This window comes from Peromyscus leucopus, chromosome 19 (assembly GCF_004664715.2).
Source record: "Peromyscus leucopus breed LL Stock chromosome 19, UCI_PerLeu_2.1, whole genome shotgun sequence".
NCBI classification, from domain to species: Eukaryota; Metazoa; Chordata; class Mammalia; order Rodentia; family Cricetidae; genus Peromyscus; species Peromyscus leucopus.
The window spans coordinates 71,075,000-71,096,196 of record NC_051079.1 but is presented as its reverse complement, the minus strand read 5'-3'; the positions used below and the strand labels follow the sequence as shown (position 1 = coordinate 71,096,196).

General features: G+C 44.8%; 1 pseudogene; it reads right to left on the bottom strand.

Moving 5' to 3' along the window:
• Positions 1–4,474: 4,474 nt before the first annotated feature.
• LOC114696252 lies at positions 4,475–5,215 on the bottom strand (annotated as a pseudogene).
• Between the last annotated feature and the right edge of the window lie 15,982 nt (positions 5,216–21,197).

Below are 21,197 nucleotides of genomic sequence, written 5' to 3'. Positions count from 1 at the left end.
AAGCGCACACACAGATTCGTGTACTTCCACATAAAAGGAGCTAGCTCATCACTGATAAATAAAATGGAGACTGTCAAAAACCTTCCTCCTGCTGTCAGAGCCCTCTCCCGTGATACGAGGCCAGCGTGTTTCCCTAATCATTGAATAATATACAAGTAGCTGATCTTGACCTGAACCTTGAATTTATGTGGCAGTTTTTTCCAAGGGGTTTGATCACTGAGAAGATTAATATTCATAATATTTCAATGACATGTTAGATGGCAGATACTATTATCCCCATTTTATGGATTCAGACATTGGGGCAGGGAGAGGTTAAGCAGCATGCTGGATATCACAGGGATTTAATTTTAAGCTCTCAAATTTAGTACACTTTTTATGATGTTATTTCTGAAGGGAAGTGTGAGGTGGTAGAGCAGAAGTCAGGAATCAGGGCTGCAGCCTCGGCTCCCAGACTGACTCATCATACAGCCTTCGGCAAGTCATTTAACCTCTCACGGCTATGCCTCCACATTAGGTAAAATTGACAATTCTTGCCCACCATCCACCCCCTGCTGTGAGGATTAATGAAATGAGACCTGGGCTGTAAGCCTGTTGGTAGAAAGGCTCTCTATAAATACGAAATATGCTAAGTGCCTTCTCAGAGGTTCTGCAGGATTGCACAGCCCTCAGGAGACATAGGAGCAATGTTGTGCATTTGAATAGGCTTGTCCCTAAGTGTCCCCAAGGAGTGTCCCTAGGGCCAGAGAGGCAGAGCATGATCATAGCTTCTGCTCCACCCTTTACCAGGAGAAGTCCAGGTGGCAAAAAGACATATGGCTGTGGGAATAGTGTGGTCATTTTGTAGACTGGAAAGGGCACATCCGTGGGACCCAGCCAGCAACGGTGCTGCATTCCGAGGCCAGCCTGGAGGGTGGCTTTTGGAAATTGCACTGAGACTTTGTGGGTCTGGAAGACCCAGTTGGTATTCTAAAGCTGGATTTGGAACTGCTTTTGCACATAGAGGAATACTTGGAGGACTCTTGTCACTGGGCAGCATCCCAGAGTCCATCAGAGAGGCCCAAAGTCTCAGAGCCCATAGGAGCAGGAGGGGCTGGTGGACAGAATCTTCACATTTGAGGTAGAAAAAAGGGACTGGAACTTAATAAGCAGCACCAGAGCCCTTTTAACCTTTGATTTGAAAAAAATGATGGAGGTAACATCTCTTTTCTGTCCCTACCATTCCACGGCATTCTTTGCAGACAGTGTATGGTAACTCAAGTCCACACTTTATCCCAGAACCTCTCTTAGACTCCAAGCTCACACATGCAGCTCTCAGTCAGCACCTCCTCTGGGTGCTGAATAGATGTCTCTGATGCAGCTAGTCCAGCACTTCTGACCCAATCGCAGAACCTTCCCTGTGGAACCTGCTCCCCACAGCCTTTTATGTCTCCATGGAGCACCTCCATCTTTCTAGGGATTCACATTTGGAACATTGGACTTCTTCCTGTCTTGGGCCCCACGTAACCTAGGAAACACTCCAGGCCATATGTGCACAGCTTGTCAGGACCTTCTCCCGCCATTTCCACAGCTATTGCCTTCCCCTGACCCACCCAACTTTCCCACAGCCTTTGACTGCCAACTGATATCTCTCTCTCTCTCTCTCTCTCTCTCTCTCTCTCTCTCTGGAAAACCCGTCTGCAACCCAGCACACACTCATTTTAAGACAAGGTGGTGTCCCCCTTTGTCCCCAAGGCCTGCGTGTCCTCCCTTCTTCATTTGAACTTGAAGCTTATGCATAACAAGGCAGATCACTTTTGGGGGTTCTAGGGATCAAGTCTTCAGGGTTTAAACTTCACCAAACTCAACTCAACTACAGCATTGGCCATGCTATGTCACTTTCTTGGATCCATATCCAGAAAAAAAATAAATAAAAGGGAGCCTTAAACACCAGGTCTGTGTGTGTCCTGGTCCTGGAGATTCACTCCACTATTGAAGTGTGGGTGTGGTGAGCCTGTGTGTGAGCATGTTCTAGGCCGGCCCCCACAGATTCTAGGGCTCACTGGTTTTCCTTCTGACTTGCAGATAGCATTGTTTCCATGTCTTTACTTGGCTTTCAATCTATGACCTGCATCCAAACCTGCCTTGTCTTTAAGCATCATGGCACATTACTAACACCATGGCCTTCAGCAATGATCTCATTTTAACTTTTCATCTACGAAGGCCTCATCTCCATCAAGGAGGCATCAGAGATTAGGAAATCATGGTAACCTTTTTGAGGGGACCCAGTTCAATGACGGCATCCTTTTCGTTCTCACCCAATGTTGTTATTTCACTCCCTGTCGTCCACAGGTAGGAGGAAGTAGGCCATGCTCTGCACACGCGCTTCGTGTTGCTGCTGAGTCCACCGCTCTGCTGGTACAAGGCAAACATTTGGAATAGAGGCCAGACCATGATGGGAACTGGCTGACGTCTTTTAACTGAAGGAAGGAATGACTTTCACTGTTATGTGTGGACAAGCCCTGTGCCTTGCCCCAGGCCTGGGATCACAGATTGTAGGCCCCAGCTCTACCCATCAGATCAGGAGAAGTTCCCCTACCAAAAAGTGCTAATGAGACATGAAGATATTTTCAGATGGAATCTAGCAATTTGGGCAAGAGTTTTCTGGGCTGTAGCCTAAGGCAGGGCCCTGAGCTCTAGGCAGTATGAGCTCATCCCTCCTGTATCTCTGCACTATCTCTCTGTACAACTGTTGCCTGGATACCCCTCAAGCTCATCAGCTGAGGTGGCCTGGCACCAATATTCAGAGAATCAAATTTGGCCCCTGAGGACTGTAACTGTGGAGTGCAGTAATTTAGGAATATTTGGAAGGGCCTAGAAGGCTGTGTGTGCGGTGCAGCCAGACCTCCCTCAGCAGAATGGCAGAAGGCCTGTGTGCGAGGGAGAATACCAGGCACTACACTTGGCCTTCTTATCAGCCTCAAAGCCAGAGACTTTTTGTTTGTTTACTAGTTCAGATAAACTCCCCAGACCCTTGGGAATGCTCCAACAAATCTGCATTCCTACATCCTTTATTCTTGTTTACAGAATGCAGTCAGAACACTTGATAGCTTGTTATAGATAGGAAACAACACTCCACCCTTCCCATCCCTAGCCACAAAATGTTTCTCCAGGATTCCTACACAGCAACCCCAAGTTTCAGCCGGAGTGAGAAGCCCTATTGGGACTCCCTCTCATGAATCTGAACACTCTCACCCAATTCAGTACAGCCGTGGAGCCAGGCTCTTTTAATCTTAAATTATATCAGATTGTTTAACAGACGTCAGTGTGGGCCGCATGGCCCATAATATATCACCTGGAAACTGGGAATTATGTTTATTTTTCATTGTTACACAAGTGATCCAGTAGGAAATTCTGGTGTTTTTGGCTTTCATGGAAGCAAATTTCATTGATGTGCTTTTCCCAGGCACAATTAGCTTTGTGGCAAACCCGGTTCCCAAATGGGCTTTTTTACAGTTCCCAGGCCATGGTGGGTAATTCCAACAGCCTTTCCCTTATGATCTATTGAATGGATTCTTCTGCCTCATAGCTCCATGGTACCAGATGGCATTAGCATCTTATGCTGGCCTTGTCTGGCTAATACAGCACCATACAGACACACTAAAGGTCAGGAGGACACCAGATGGTCTGAGTCATCTTATCCTTTGACCCTCCAAGAAAGGCCAGCATGTCCTCTTCACATTTCCATTTCCCTGAGCATGGCCAATGGCTGCATTCATTTGATTCTGCTTTGGCTCCATTATTCCATTTTTACGGAAGTACCATAACCAGTAACCCCTTCAACTTGTATTGTCTGATCACTCTTTGTGTATTCTAAATGCCTTACTCAGTAGATAGGCTATGTAATGAAACAATGTTTACCTGGTTTCCTTTTTTAAAACAATTATCCTGCGTATTTATTTTTTCTAGTGATTTAAGAGAGTTCTGTAAATCTATGGACCTATTGGTTCATAACTGTTCTTTTGAGTCTGGGTGTTGTCAGCCAAGGCTGTCTGCATCTGTGCCTGGCCAGGCGAGGCTTTCACCCCCTAGTGAGGGTCTTCGTTATTGCTGGAGAGTCTTTTTTTTTTTTTTCAAGGAAAGGAGTCCCAGTTTTATTGTGCTATTCATGGCCCAGGGAAGGGCCTGGCTGGCTGGGAGGACCTAATAGACAAACACTGGACAGTAGGATGACTGTAAAAGAAGAACACGTGAGAACAGAAGCTGGACTCTTCTTAAAGGAGGCAGTAGCTGAGGTATGGTGAGAGCAGACCACGGACAAACAAGGTTACCAGCAGGGAAGACGACGCCAGCAAAAGCCCAAAGGAAACAGGGATCTGCTTAGGGTCCTGTCACCCTGGGAGAAGTGACCCTGTCTGGTGCCATGGCTCATTTCCAGATCTGCAGTGCATGTGCGGTGCAGGAGTCAAGGGCTCATTACCTAATGGTAATGGAAGCTCCAGAAGGAGGTGGACAGTGAGGCCCTGCTCACTGGTCAATGATGGAGCACTGCAGCACCTGGTTCATCATGTCATCTTCATCCACATCGTAATCCACAAAAGTGTCCTAGGAAAAGTGGTGGCGGCGTTGGATGTGCTCCATGAAGTTGGCGCTGCAGTAGCTGGGGTCTCCCCAGGGCATCGAGGCACATATGGGACAAACCACAGACTTGGTATCCGTGCTGGGTGATAATTTGTAGTGCTCCACAAGCCCTCCCTGATCAAAGTTCTTCTCAGGACAGTAAGGACAAGGAAAGGTGTACCGGTTTGGGACATGTCTTGGCTGAAGGGATGCATCCTTGGTGGTGGCCTTCACACCTTCCATGACGTAATTCTGGTATTTGGAACATGAAGCCACGTGAGCTCTGATCTTAGACAGGACATAATTCTTACGGCAGCCATGGCAAGAAGTCTCTGTGCTCTCGATCTGTCGCTCAAGCTCCACAGCTCGGACGCCAGGTGCCAGAGCGCTGCGACACACCCCCACAGTCTCCCATTCATACTCGGAGCCTCACATTTCTGACCGACAGCAGTTCTGATACATTGAAGACGATGGGACAGTGGAGGTTTGGGAAAAGCTTATGAAGGAGAATCACCCCAGCTTGGGCCTGACGGAATTGTCACAGGGTGTTCACACACATTTTACAGCAATGCAGTCATCGGATCTGTGGCTTCCCATGCATCCGTGAAGACCCACCCATATTCGCTGATGATTCTTTAAACAGCTTAATTTGTAACCCTCTGCGTTATTCTCCTCTCCCTGTCTCTCTCCTCTCTCCTCACCTCCTCTTCCCCTCCCCCATCTGTGGCTGTGTGTCCCCCTATCCCGATATCTATAACAATATATGGATAGATAGAGGTTTATGTAGATACAAATATTCATATGCATGCTTTTTCTCAAAAAACTTAGATAACAGACTTGATAGTTCTTTATAAATTCTCTCTCTTTAGCTAAAATTCCGTTTGGCTCCCTGTAGCGACAGGCTAACTTCATAGGCCCTTCCCATTGCTTGTTTATAGGAAATGTCTCAGAGTCATCAAAAGTGCTGGCTAGCTTGAGACAAATTGCTTTTTCTCTCCCTTTTCACCTTCACCTTAAAATTCAGATCATTATTGATTTTTCATAGCATGTACAATTAATCCGTAATTATCTAAAGAAATAAGACACTATTATTAACCTCAATTTTTAACAGCTTTCAATATACTTCTTCCTCTTGAGGAACTTATAAATTCTGTGCATGGTAATAGTCATTTGCCTTTTATTCTTGAAATCAGGTGCCGGTCTGAATTTTCCTCCTTCAGAGCTATCCTGACTCTCTCGCTGGTATTTCACAGGCTTCCTGGGGCACAGAGTGAGTTGTATGCCAAAACCCAAACCTTTAAAAGCCAGATTCTTCTCTGAAACGTTATGTTGCCACCTATTTTATTAGTCAGGGCTCATTAGAGGAACAGAACTGACAGAATCTATATATGTTTATCAAAATTGGACTTATTAAAGTATCTTACAGGCTGTTGTCTAGCTGTCCCACATGGCCGTCTCCTGACAGACAGGTCAAGAATCCAGCAGTTGCTCACTCCGTGAGGCTGGATGTCTCTGCTGATCTTCGGTGTAAGTTGTAATGGTAAAGAAGTGGCTTCCAGCACCAGTGAAGGAATGCCTCAGTGGCAGGAGAGATGAACCTGTTGGTTAGGGTGAAGGCAAGATTGCAAACAGCAAAGCTTGCTTCCTCCATGACCTTTTGTGTGGGCTGCTACCAGGGGTGACTCAGATTCAGGGTAGGTCCTCCAAGCTTAAACGATCCACTCAAGAATAGCCACAGGTGTGTCCAGTTGCTTAGATTTAGCTGATTCCAGATGTGGTCAAGTTGACAACTAAGATTAGCCATCACACCATCTATGCCTTGTAACTGGGGTTGTCACTTCTTAGCCAAACACTTAAAGATGGTTTTTATTTGCGAGATGCTGCAATGAGAATCTGAGGCTACAGGAATGACTAGAAGACCCGAGAAGAGTAGGGGACTTACAAAAGGGTTGAGCATAAAACAGAACCCAATCCTCTCTAGCCAGGTTTGCCTTGGGTGCCATGTGCTTTAACTAACGGTCCCTACAGAGTGACAAGGGTTCAATGAGCAAAATTACTGCTTGAAATTTCATTGAGACCATGACACAGAGGCTCTTATCCCTATTTGCCAGATAGACAAACTGAGGTACAAATGAGGGGCAAAGGTCAAACGTCTCATAGATGTGAGCCTGTGGAAAAGAGAAAAGCCCAGTTGTTCTAAATTTTATCTGCTTTGCTCTCAGTCCAACCCTGTGATATAATACAATATCCATTATAGGCTTGAATGAGTCTCCCGGTTGCCATTTCCCCAAACAAATAGAAATAGAAACCACTCAACCTTGAAGCCTACATAACTGCAGGTAGATAACGCCTCTGTGTGTGCAGCTGAGGAGAAGGGAATCCATGGATCCAAGCTGGGAGATAGTTCAGATGGCCCCAGGCTGGACAAAGTTAATTGATGGAAGGGTGTTGGATTCCCCATGGAGGCAGTTAGGATGAATGCCTTGATGCTTGGGATTATTGAAATAAGTCTCTTCTGTTCAGGACACTTATCTAGATGAGGCCCCCATCCTGAGCCCCGAGCTCATCGCCGGCTCTAATAGCATGTCAGTGGTGTGGCCAGTGAATTAACCCTGGAAAGCACTTATTGATCCCCACCTCAGATTGCTGACTTCAAAAAATTGTCATTGCTTCCTCACATCCCCCGTTCTGCCTCATTAGCTGCTGTCACTTTGTTCCTAGGCACCAAGGGACTCATTACTCCTGACACAGTCCTTGGTGGGAGCCAAGGGACTGCTGGAAGTCCACAACAAGTGGGTCTCCCATCTGAACGAGGTCTTCCCCCTGAGGGTGGAAGAAATGTTGGTCCTGATGGCCAGACCAATGGACGGAGAGCACCAGCCGTCCAACGGTGATCCCCGGCCTTTATTCTCTCTTTTACTTTTTTATAGCCTAGTTAAGCCCAGGAGCTTTGGTTTTTGTGATTCCTCAAATGCTGCTTTCTGGGCCTAATAAAGATTCTCGGGAAGTAATTGGCATATCGTAGGCGCCCGCTGATGACCTGGCTCACCCTAGGACAGTTTTACAGAAGTTGCTAAGTTCCCTTAGAGGATTCTTAATTAGGGTAGAACCATCCAGAGATCTGAAATGCAAATTAGAAGGCCATAAAGAAATAGAAATCAGACCAGATCATTAAGGAGCAGGCTGGGAAAGAGCATAAGTTTGTAGAAATTAAAACTAAGAATGTGAAGCCAGCAGCACAGACACTCAGCGTTTGAAGGCAGAGGAAGCACCGAGAACCCTTTCCAAGTTCGAGCATCTTCAGGTTATGTATTTGTTGTTTGCTTCTGTGCACAGACGAGGGAAATAAAGGAAGCAGAAGTTTACTTCCCTTTTCTTCTTTCTCGTTGAAACTGAATGTACATGTGACAGATTAAAAATCACGAAGGAAGAGAGAGAGAGAGAGAGAGAGAGAGAGAGAGAGAGAGAGATCATCTCAACCATGAGCCTTTACTTAAAGAACGTTTTGAGCTGAGAGAGGTCCTACCTTGGAGAGTTAAGTAACAAAACTAACACCTTCCTGACCTAAACAAGCGGCAGTCTAAGCAAAGAGAAGTCGATTTGAACATTAACTCATAATGCTGAATGCCATTTCTCTGATGCTTCCGAAACGACACACCTTGGTTGTAACGACCACTTGTTCTCTGAGGCCCCAGCCGGCTCGTAAACAGCATCTGCAAGCAGCGTGGGTGTGGTGGCTAGTCTTCATTTTCAACTTGATTAGGTTTAAAATCACACAGAAGACAGAGCTCTGGGTCTGATTAATTTCCAAAGATTAATGGGGGAAGGAATGCCCACTTGACAGTGGGTGGCCCCGTTCCATCACTGGGTGGACCAGGCTGAATAAAATGGGGAACTAAGGCAGGAAAGCCAGCTGAGCCCCAGCGATCACTTCCCTTTGCTCCCTAAACGAAGATGGAATGTGATCAGCTGTCCTGCACACCTACCACTGTGCTTCGCTGTGGCGATGGACTGTTTCCCTTCAAACCGTGAGCCCATATAAACCCCCCTCCTTCAGACTGAAGTGAGAGAGCTCATTGTTGGGAACACCTGGGTGGATTGAAGCTGTCCCAAGGCAGCCTTAGTGCAGTTTGATGTAAAGGAACATGAGGCTTCTCAACCTGAGCACAAGGTGTTCAGAGCCAAAGACAAGAGAGAGATGGGGTCAGGTGACGTAAGGCAGCATGCTGAATGAACAAAAACGGCCAGAGCCCAGCACTCAGGAAGCAGAGGCTGGAGGATGGCTGCAAGTTCAAAACTGGTCTGGGGTACATGAGTCCAGTCCAGCCAGGTTATATAAGGAAATCTTGTACACACACACACACACACACACACACACACACACACACACACAGCTGGACAGTGGGCTCAGTGGTCAAGAACAGGTGTTGCTCTTGCAGAAGCTCCAGGTTCAAGCCCAGCACCACAAAGAGTTCACCACCATCTGTAACTCCAGCCCCGAGGGATCTGGTGCCCTCTTCTGACCTCTAGGGGCACCAAGACTGTACATGGTTCATGTCTTAGTCAGGGTCACTGTTGCTGTGACAAAACACCATGACCAAAGCAACGTGGGGAGGAGAGCGGTTATTCTGCTTGTGCTTCCACAGCACTGTTCGTCATCAAAGGAAGTCAGGATAGGAACTCAAAGAGGGCAGGAACCCGGAGGCAGGAGCTGATGCAGAGGCCACAAGGGGTGCTGCTTACTGGCTTGCTTCCCCTGGCTTGCTCAGCCTGCTTTCTTATAGAACCCAGGATCGTCAGACCAGGGATGGCACCTCCCAACACAGGCTGGGCCCTCCCCCATCAATCACTAATTAAGAAGATACCCTACAGTTGGATCTTATGGGAGTCTTTTCTTGTTTGAGTTTTCCCCCTTCCAGATGACTCTAGCTTGTGTCAGGTTGACATAATAAAACAAGCCACCACAGTGCACACACACACAGGTACAGGAGGAAAAACAAAAATCACTTATACACATAAAATGATAAAATACATCTAAATACTCACACAGCTGAAAACTTTTAGGAGGAGTGCCCAATAAGACCCAGAAGTTTGTTTTGTTGTCATTTCTAAGGTAAGCTGCTGTCCTCATAGGTGGTCGTGTAATAAATTACTCCCAATGCAATAGCTTAATGCAACGAACCATGTTCTCTCACATAGCTTCTGCAGCCTGGAGGCCAAGAAGCTCTGATGCATGGATACACAAGTTGTCCCTCGTGGGGATGCAGACACAGCCTGCAGGGAGGGCAGGCTGACTAATCTGAAAGCTCCACAGGGGCACTGGCCTGGAGGTCCTGGCTCTGCATCATGTGCACCAGTCCCCGAGTCATGGAGACTGGTGCAAAACAAGGAGTCTGTCAGATCACACAGTGAATTCTGGATCATGGGTTGCCAATCCTCAGTATCCTCTTGGTCCCTCAGACCACACTACCCCTGATCCTCTGTTGGAGGATGTAGGCAGTTTGTGCCAAGGATGGCTGGACCACTTCAGGGTTCCAGGACCAGATCAGTCCATTGTCTTCCTACCCATCCGCTGTTCAACAGTGGGAATAGAGACTTCAAATGGACTGCGCTTCACAGCGAAGGTAAAGAAGGGGGATAAAGGAGGAGAGGCAAAAATGATCTTACAAAGTAAGTGGATGAATTAAGAACATAATGGAACCTGAAGTTAGAATGAACCATCAAAATAAATGCCCTGTGACTGGCAGCAAGCTCCATCATTCTTCACTGTTGGCTGCTTGTTTTCCACAGTTATCATAAGGGCAAATGCCCAGATGCCCCACATACCACCATGCAGTTCAGACACACAGAATATGGGCAAGGGGAGGTTAGCACACTCCACCCCCCCCCACCCCCGACTAATACTGCGCCTGCGTTAGTCTCTTCCAGGCAGGGAGCAATCCGCTTTAAAATGCCTAGATAGTTTGGCATATTTGTTTACTATCGCATGCTGCATACTTACCATCCTGTTGTTTTCCTACTTCATTAAGCAGGGTTACAAGCATCAAGCCATGTTCAAGCAGGTAAATGATGCGCTTCAAGCAGAATCCACCACACCACCCTTCGCTGCCTTCCCCTTTGCGGCCAGCCCCTCACCCTCTAGTTTGTGTCTATTATTCCACTTGCACACCATCTATACATAGATCACACACACACACACACACACACACACACACACACACACACACATATAAAGTCTAGGGTTCCCACGTGATAAAACATTTGGTCCCTGTCATTCTGAGACCCTCTTCACTTCCTTAATATGATCTCTGGTTTCACCCACTCTTCTGCAAATGACATGATGTCATTGTTCTATATGGCAGAAAAAGATCCTGTTGTGTCTATAAAACACTTTTTTCTTTTCCATTCTCTGTTGACAAAAAGGTCCCTGATGGCAATTACATCTGCTAATTTTGCCTTGAAAGAAGCTTATTCATGGGTTGAGGGTTAAGGAGGGGACATTTTGGGAGGCCATTCTGCAGCTAATGAGGGGATCACAGATGAAGGGAGGGATCGGGAGGTGTTCTAGAAAGAGGAAAAGGATGGATATTGGATCTGTGGGCATCAGTGAGCATGCTCCTGCTCTGCCAGGATGCACATCAGCCTGCTCACCAGTAGATGGGCTCCACTACCCAAGACACCTCATTGCAATATGAGACCTTCAGGATGTGGGCAGAATAGAGCGAGCCTTCTTCATCTTACCTGACTTGCTTCCCTCAAGGTGAGGACATTTTCCCTTCTTTGAATTGCGCGCGCGCGCGCGCGCGCGCACACACACACACACACACACACACACACACACACCTGATATGAAACTTATTTGCCACATTTTAGTACATTGAAAATTTATTTCAAAGTTATGAACCCCAGAGACAGAATAGCCGTGGAAGCCATCAAGACCCCAGAGCACTGGTCCTGTTATTATGACACACAGCATTGACACGAGACTATGTTTCTTCCATCATAAGTGGTATAACTTGAATCTCCGTTGAGTTTGCAGTGTTCTTTTACACAGTTAGGTTTGGGTGGGTGAGGTGGTGAAGAGTTTCCCCCACACGAGGCTGCAGTTTCTATGGTTCTTCCGTCATTCTTGACAGAGAGCATGGTGTTGAGGCCCACCTTAAGGGCCACGTGGGAAACACACAGCTAGGCTTGTCCTCCCATCATTACCCTGTGGTGTGTGGTCTCTCGATCCCTAACTGTCCTAATGGTGTCTGGGAATGCCTTTTTTAGTTCTTAATTCTATTATGAATGTCTGTGACTGCTTTAACGGGTCAAATCCACCCCTTCAAAATAATACTTAGTGTTGCTTGTTGATGTCTCAAATTGAAAACCTGATAAATAGTTGCTGTCAGGGTGGTTGTATCAAAATTAGTCCACAATAACATGAAACTGCTTTGTTCTAAACCTCAAACACAACATCATGTCACAGAATAGAAATCTAAGTCTGCGTGTGTGCTGAGCCGCTCTTATTCTGTTTACATTGTTGATAAAACTAATTAACTAACAAAGATTTTAGACAATCTCTCAGTGCCTTCCCCCATGCCCAGTTACTTCCTTCAGAACAGCAAAAAGTTATCAGAACACACTTGTTAAGCTCCACAGGTGACATTTGCCATGTTCTGTGAGGTTTAAACATGGCCCAACTCTCCTCCTTATTTTACTTTCCATGAGGAAAATTTTCTCCTGGGAAAGTATATAAACCTTAGTATAGTTTTATAATAAGAACTTTTTCATATGCAGATTGAGTGTCACATTTTTGCATTTAAAAAGATGAGCAGTCTGCACATTCCTCCCTCCCCAGTGCTCATATAAATATGTATATTGAAGTGCATATCAAGTATTCTTTGCAGGTGTGCCCCTCACCTGCTGTTTATGAAGTCCTGAGGAGGCTCTCTAACCAACTTTGGAATGCACATCTCAGAATACTGTGATGACCTCGGGGAGCCCTGGGCTCTGAAGAGAACTTTCTTCATCCCCACTGAAGAGTGACCAAATTTGTGACTGTGGCTAGGAAAGAAGATGGAAATAAATGCCATATTGTGCAGAAGGACCACACGAGCCACCAGAGTGGCCATCAAATATCTGGGTCCTAATAACATCCAAAATGGCTATGTATCAACATTCTGCATAATATACCAACTACATACCAACACACACAAATGCTTAATATGTAATTAATAACCAATACAATATTAGTGTCCCCAAACCAGCCACCACAGTGGAAAGCTGTCTGGAAGTATTTAAAGGACGAGAGTAACTGGAGAGTCTGAGAACTGGGGGGAACTGTCTTAGAGACACCGTATGGAACTATCAGGGAAAGGCCAGGGACTGGACAGCCTACTCCCAGGATCCAGCCTTCACCTTGCCTGTGGAGTGCCTGATTAGCTATGACTTCATTAAGAACATTCACAGGCCATAATGCTCTAGGGATCAGCTTATGGAATCCCTTGTTTTAGATCAACCTATCTATGTTACCATCACAGTTTTTATGTATCTATTCTTGGAAAGTTGTTTGAATAAGCTAATTTAGCAGCTTTGAACTTTATCAAGCCTTTTCATTAATATGAAAATTCTTCCCTAAAATAAGTAACCTGATTGTCTATTGGGAGATACTATCATTGCTTCAAGCACCCTGTAGTCAGCAGGGTAATTCCCAAAAGATTTCTATACTATAATCCCTGAAAAGTTTGAATGTCTTGTCTTGCAAAAAAAGGCTTATAGGGCACAATTTAGGTGATATACTCCCAAATAAAAATACTATGGCATATTATCCAAGGTATCCAAGAAGGTATAACCTAACCATGGAAGTGTTTTATTTTAATTAAAATTTTATTTATTTATTTATCTGTTGTGAGTTCTTAACTACACAAATTTTCAATAACTGGAAGCAGAGGAGTTGGGCAAGGACAGTTAACCTGGCATGTTGAGAGGGCTGTGGTGCTATTGAAGGGTCAGCGAGGTGACAAATGACCGTAACTCTGGGACATCCCCACAACTATACAGCAAGGAGGCAGATATCTTAATCCTAGAGCAAACTGAAGGAGCTTGAAGTGTACTCTCCAAAGCATTCAGCTGTGAGCCCAGGCTGACCAGTCCCTGGCAGGACTCTGGGCAGAGAGGAGCACCGACCTAGTCACCCGACCCTCAGAGGTGTGGCATTCCCAGCAGGTGTGGAAGCAGCTGAGCTCACACAGTGAATGTTATGACAGCAAGAGAAAACAGCACTTTTATATTTTCTTATGAAAGACCTCTCTCTGTGTACTTTAGGAACAGAGCTCAGTAGTGGGGAAGGGAACCTCACCGGATTCTAAAAACAACCAAACGAGAACACTCACGGAGTGCCTGGTGTGACTATGGCCACCATGGCTGGGGACTATATCCCAGTGCTGAATCTCCAAATGGTGGCATTGGGTCAGTTAATGAGGAATCACTAAGAAAGGTCCAGAAACAAATGCTATTGCATTGCTTCTCCTGGGAAGATATGTATTCACCCTGGAGAAAGCATCGGTTAAGGACCATGAAACAGTTCCAACCAGTCTCACCTAGTGAAACGGTAAGTCCATTGAACTTACCTACAGCTCATCAGTGACTCTGAGGCAGCTCCATCACCAGAAAGTCCAGCAGGAGTGATGATGGTTCACAGTCTGCTCCCTGGAGCTCCCTGCACAACATGGAGGCAGCTCTGCCAGGGAGCCTTCCTCTCAGCCACCATCCACTAATTTCACAACCTGGGGCAGGAGACGTGGGAATCTTGTAACCTCCTGAGCCTAGAAGTTTCACGAGCATCCAGAGTTAAATTAGAGTTCAGAGGAAATCGCTACGCAGTGGGAACAAAGGATAGACAAAGCCAGTGAAAACACCCTAGTCACAAAACAAGGAGAGGTCCCACTTGGTCTACTGCAGTACATGCATACTGTTCTTAGGGTCGTGGATGGAACTCACTGCTGTCAATAGATTAGTTAAAGGCATTTTTATTCACTCACAAATTATTTATTTTTTGGCTGCCTATAAAGTTCCATTTAAGTTCATTGTTTTGATTACCTCTTTGACGTTGTCCGCAGGACCAGGATCTAAGAGCTCTTGGCCCTCTGCTCTCAAGAGTAGCAACTCCTATGATGACTACTCCCACCATCTCTTCATGAGATTCTGATAAGGGCCCAATTAAATCACCCAAGGTAACAGTCAGGAGAAAGGATAGGCATGACTGGCAGGCAGAGAGAATAAATAGGAAAAGAAATCAGGGGAGAGAGAAATAGAAGAGTGAGAGAAAGAGGAGAACTCCAGGGGCCAGCCACCCAGATACACAACAAGCCATGGAGTAAGAAGTAAAGAAAGGTATATAGGATAAAGATAAAAGCCCAGAAGCAAAAGATAGACAGCATAATTTAAGTCAAGAAAAGCTGTCTAGAAACAAGCCAAGCTAAGGCTGAGCATTTATAAGAAAGAATAAGACTCTATGTGTATTTATTTTGGGAGCTGGGTGGCAGCCTCCCAAAGAGTAAAGAGTAAAAACAAACAACTACATAATATTCTGCAACATAAAAAAATGTAACACATCTTTACATAATTAAAGTAATATTCCACAACATTTTCCCCTTTTTGTCTAGATAAAAAGGAAAGGTTTTAACTTAAACATAGTAAAACTCTACATAATAAGAACAATTATCAAGTAAGAATGACATGTATAATATCTAGTCAATTTGCATTTGTCAAATTCAGAGAAAATACTCCATTATCTATTTTATCTTGATGAGTCCAAATTTTTGTACCTAATTTACCTTCTATCATAACTGAGGAAAACTGTAACTATAACTATCTAGTCTTCAACCCCATCAAAGGCCCCAGAAGGATATAGTATTACCTGAGTATACAGGAAGTGCAGTGTAAGCCACTTCCAAAACTAGAGAAACAACAGAGGTATCTGGCTGCCTGGACAGTCTCCCAAGGTTCCTGTGCAACATGTGGCATCCATCTTCAGTCTAAAGACCTAGAATATCTGTCAGACTTTTCTGTGAACCAGGAATTTTGAAGGACTGCCCCAACTTGTCTTGGTAAAGTTTGACAGTCGCTTTCCTTTGTGTTCTGCATGTCTGGTATACTGTCAGGAGTCAAAGCAAGGACAATTTCTTGCCCAAAAGGCTAGTTCTGCCAAAATGAAAGCAAACTCCATGTGGAGGTTCTTTGATGCCCATTATTCTTTTATGAAGCAAATTGGTGCTGCCAAGAGAAGACATATCTCACTATTACAAAAGTCCTTAGGTTGTTAAACATTTTAAATGCCATATTTTGTAGGTCTCTGAAGCATTTGGAGATCAGTGATCTATCTAAAATATGACTGTTTAACCTTGCAAAAATTCCTACTATGACTACAAGTTTGATTATTTTGGATGACTAACTACTAACTAGCATTTCTGAGTTATACATTACAATTTTTAAATTAGCTGCATAAGCACAATATCCCAAACAAGAATAGAAACATATATACAGTATAACAAAAATAACCTTAAATTTGTATCAATATACCAAAAACCATACCAATATAAAATATTTGAAGTTAAATAGTTGTCTTTTCATCCTATATTCCTGTATCCCCCTGTAAATAATGACAAACATCCATAACCCACCAAATGATCAAAAAACCACCCACCCCCTCTTGGGAATGTAGGTGTTGTGTTCTCTAGACTACTTTCTGTTGTCTGGGGGATGACAGCATCTTTAGAGATCTCTGAGAAAATTGAGATAATGGTCAAGTCCTGGGGAAACTAGTTGTAACATTTTATTGGCCAGTCTCAGAACTGTTCCTATGTAGAGGGATCAGCATATATGTCATCTGTCATGTAGGGTTTTTTGGTTTATTTCTCTACATTTGTAGCCAAGATTTTCAGGAGGTCTCCCCTCATCAAACCTTATCTCTATTAACCTTGAAGGAATCCACAGCCTTTCATTTACCATGGAAATAAAAGCATAACCCCTTCCCCAAAACAATACAGTTTTTGAATTCCATTTTAAAGTTAAGACATCACAAAAATATCTAGACTGGTTTAATTCATCATCCCCATTTACAACCCAGTGTCTCTTAGCATCTTTATTTCTCTCATTAACATTGAAAAAAAATTCAAAGTCAACACAACACCATATAGGATCCAGACTCCCTGTGTATGTGGCTTTTTTGCTTTATATTACTTTACTCTCTCTTTAAAGACTTTACTTTATTATTTTTAAACTATTTCTTTTTCTTTATGACTATCTATGCCCGTTTCCTTTATTTTAAATCACCTACACACATTTTTTAAACATAATGTAACCTGTTTAGAGTTGTTGTTCTTGTTTTTTCCCAATCTGGACCTGTCTTCACTGTGTGTCTCTAGCCTTTTCTGACTGAGTAAGCCGAACCTTAAACTGCTTAGCAGCAGCTAGACCCTCTGATGTGGCTGTAGTGGCTAGCTCTGCCCCCTGTTCAGGTCTGTGAGAGCCAGTCTGGTGGAGGGCTGCTTTCAGCTGGGAGTTGCATCTAAGTGGAGGCTGCATTCAACAGCCCCAGATCTAGAAAGACAGTGCCCGCACTGTGTCAGGCATTTTTACTCAACTCTCTGTTTCTACTTAACATCCTGGCTGCTCAATTGCTCACTGTACAGCAGAGCACCAGGGCTACTCGAAAGTCTTGTTGGTTTGTGTTGTTGTTGTTGTTGTTTTCATTTCCCCCCCAAGCTTTCTCAGGCCTGAGGTAGAAATATTGGCCCCACTTTGGAATACCAAATGTAGCAGGCTTTCTTGAACTGCCAGCCTTCAAATCATGACATGAAGACTTATTACTAGTTATGAATGCTTGGCCTTACCTTATGCTTGTCCCACTAGCTCTTATTACTTAATTTAACCTGTTTCTCTTCATCTGCATTTTTCCTTGGGGCTTTTTGCTTTTCTTTCTGTGCGTCCTACTTTCCTGCTTTCTCCATGTCTGGTTGGCTGGTGGCTGCCTGACTGGCTGACCTCGGACATCTCCCTTTCTTTCTCCCTTGTTCTTTCTTGAGCCTAGATTCCTCCTCCTACTTATTCTCTCTGCTCATCAGTCCCACCCATCCCTCTACTGCCTAGCTATTGGCATTCAGCTTCCTACCAGACCAATCAGGTGCCTTAGGAAGGCAAGGTAAAACAAATGCTACATACGTTTACACAGTTAAAGTAATATTCTGCAAAATAAACAAATATAACACATCTTTACATAGTTAAAGTAATATTCCACAATAGTACAGGCTTCAACTTCACAGTTTCACACAATGGCCTCTCTAGGACTCCATGCAGGGACACCCCTGTCACATGCCTGGCTTCGGCAGCTTTCCTTAGTCTCAGAGGTAAATTCCATAACCCCTTTCCTCTATCCTCAACTCTAAAGCCAGAACTGTGTGGCTGAAACTGCCAGGTTCTGCTGCTTGCTGGGGCTGGAACATGGCCCCCTCATTCAATTACATTTTCACCGGCTTTCTGTCTTTTATTGCCTAAGCTTGGCTATCCTAAAACTTGCTCTGTAGACCAGGCTAGCCTCAAACTCAGAGATCTGCCTTCTTCTGCCTTCCAAGTACTGGGATTAAGGACATGCACCACCACACCTGGCTCTAAGCTTTTTTTTAGTTCCTTTTCACAAGTTGGAAACTTAGCTGGGTGGGGTCTTGCCCTGAGGTCACCACTCCCTTTATTCTGTTTCTTAATCTGTTTATCTCCTTGAACACAGGACTTAGCTCCATTCTGTTTCCTGGTTCTCTTTTTCTCCTCAAAATTTACATTTTTGTACTATACCCTGCTCAGCTTTCTCCTTTTCATTATAAATCTTCATTAGAGTTACCACTAATAACCACATGACAGAGTCTATACTAGGCTGTTTGAGATTTTCTCTGCCAATGGAATTAATAAAAAGCTCTTTACATTAGCCTCAGGCAGACTCTTCAGACAAGGGCAAAATGTAGCCACTTTCTTCACCAAAATATCACAAGAATAATCTCTAAGCAACACATTAAAATAGTTCTCGCCGGGCGGTGGTGACGCACGCCTTTAATCCCAGCACTCGGGAGGCAGAGGCAGGCGGATCTCTGTGAGTTCGAGGCCAGCCTGGGCTACCAAGTGAGTTCCAGGAAAGGCGCAAAGCTACACAGAGAAACCCTGTCTCGAAAAACCAAAAAAAAAAAAAAAAAAAAAAAAAAAAAAAAAAATAGTTCTCCTCTGAAACTTCTCGAGTGAGCCCCTCTACAGGTCAAGTAACTCTTCACACCACTGTGTTCGATGCTCCTTCTAGCGTGGCCTATTAAGCAGTACTTAAAGCCTTCAACTGCTTTTCTAATCCACAGTCCCAAGGTTCACATTCCTTCAATCAAAAACATAGTCAGGTCTATCATAGCAATACCCCAGTCCCTGGTACCAACTTCTCTCTTAGGGTTTCTGTTGCTGTGAAGAGACACCATGACCACTGCAACTCCTATAAAGGAAAATATTTATTTGAGGTGGTGGCTTACAGTTCAGAGGTTTAGTCCATTATCCTCATGGCAGGGAGCATAGCCAGGTGCAGGCAGACATGGTGCTAGCTACATCTTAATCAGAAGGCAACCGGAAGTGGACTGTGACACTGAGTGAAGCTTAAACAAATGAAACTCACCACAAAGCCCACCCCCACGGTAATGCACTTCCTTCAACAAGGCCACACCCACTTCAAGAAGGCCACACCCACTTCAAGAAGGCCACACCTCCTAATTGTGCCACTCCCTACGAGCTTATGAGGGCCAATTACATTCAAACTACCACAGATATGAAGCCAAAAAACAGACAAGGGGAGGAGAAAGAGGAAGAATAGATATGGAAAAAAGAGAGGGGATGTGTGTGTGTGTGTGTGTGTGTGTGTGTGTGTGTGTGTGTGTGCCTATGAGCATGTATGTGCTAGAGCATGTGTGTATATGTGTGTATGAGTATGTCTGGAGGTTAGGGGTCAAAGTCTGGTTTCCTCAGAAATCATGTACCTGAGGCTCACCTGTGATGCTTGTGATGCCTGGGTTTTCATGCACCTCCTCAGCCCTGAGACTGTAAATTGCACCAGCATGCCCAGATTTTTACCACGGGTACTGGTGATTAAACTTGGGTTCCTGGGCTACCAAAGCCAGCACTTTACCAACTGAGTTGCCTCCTCAGCCTGAGAGGGAGGCTCTCTGCTCCTGAACTTAGTGATATGAAGTGTTTCCAGAAGCCTCTACACAGAGCCATGTGAAGGAGAGTGAATGTTTGAGGCAGAATGAGGCAATGTGGGTAGTGTCTAACCTGAGATCCAGGTGTGGACCCCTACATTATAGCTATCCCTACCCCTTAGCCTGTTAGTCAATTTGACAAAAAACAAACAACAACAAAAAACTTACCATTTCACCTGAGCCGGCTGTGTTACATTGGACCTAACTACCACAGGTTCAGTTTCCAAACTTGGTTAAAATAACAGACCAAAACACACAGAGATACGCACAGAGCTTTTGTTGGGCTATAATTCATGACTATTCAATTCAAATGTACGATTCCATGGCTGTTAGTGTACCAGTATACTGTGTGGAATCCATCCGACAAATTTAGGATACACTGACCTTGTAAGCCTTCATCCTCCTGGCCTCAGCCCTGAGTCACTTCTCTACATTTTCTTGTAGGTCTGCTCTGGGCATGCATGAACTCACAGGTGTGTAGTCCTATTATTATTATTATTATTATTATTATTATTATTATTAAATATTAAACATAGTGTTTCCAAGGACCATCTGTGTTGCAGGATGTCTCAGTTATATTCTGTGCACATGTGTGCACAGCTGTGCACATCCAGTCATGACCCTGAAGGGGCCAAAAGAGGTCGCCTGTATCTTCCTCTACTGCCCTCTGCCTTACTCACTTGGGACGGGGCCTCTTATTGAACCTGGAGTTGGCTGGTTTTGAGCTCGTCCGGCAAGCCAGCCAGCCCCAGAGATTCTCCCTTCCCCACAGTCACAGGCATGCACAGCCACACTGGACTCTACACGGAGAGTGTGGATCCAGACTCAGGTGGTTGCGTTTGCAGGAGGACTCCTTGCAAGTGCCCTTACCCCCTGAGCCGTCTCCCCAGCCACACATCTATTCTTTTCATCATTGATATCGTTCTGTTGTGTAGTCACTCACTCCGTCAATGACCGGCTAGTGAGGGAGAGGAAAGAGATCATCAGGGGCTGGTGAGACGGAGCAGGGAGTCTCTGTGAGTGCCGCTAAGTCTAAAGACCTGTGTTGATCCCTTGGGACTTGGTGGAAGGGGTGAAACAGCTCACACACACACACACACACACACACACACACACACACACACACACACGAATAAATAAATAGAAGTAAATGCAATTTTTAATTTAAAAAAGTCATGGGCCTGACTGTGGTGGTGTGAGCTTGTAGTCCTCCCACTTGGAGACTGAAGTAGAAGTGTGCTCGAGTTTCAGTCCAGCCTGGGTTACATAGAGAGTCTACACAAACCTGAGCAACTCATGGGGACCCTGTCTCAAACAAACAAACAAACAAATAACAAA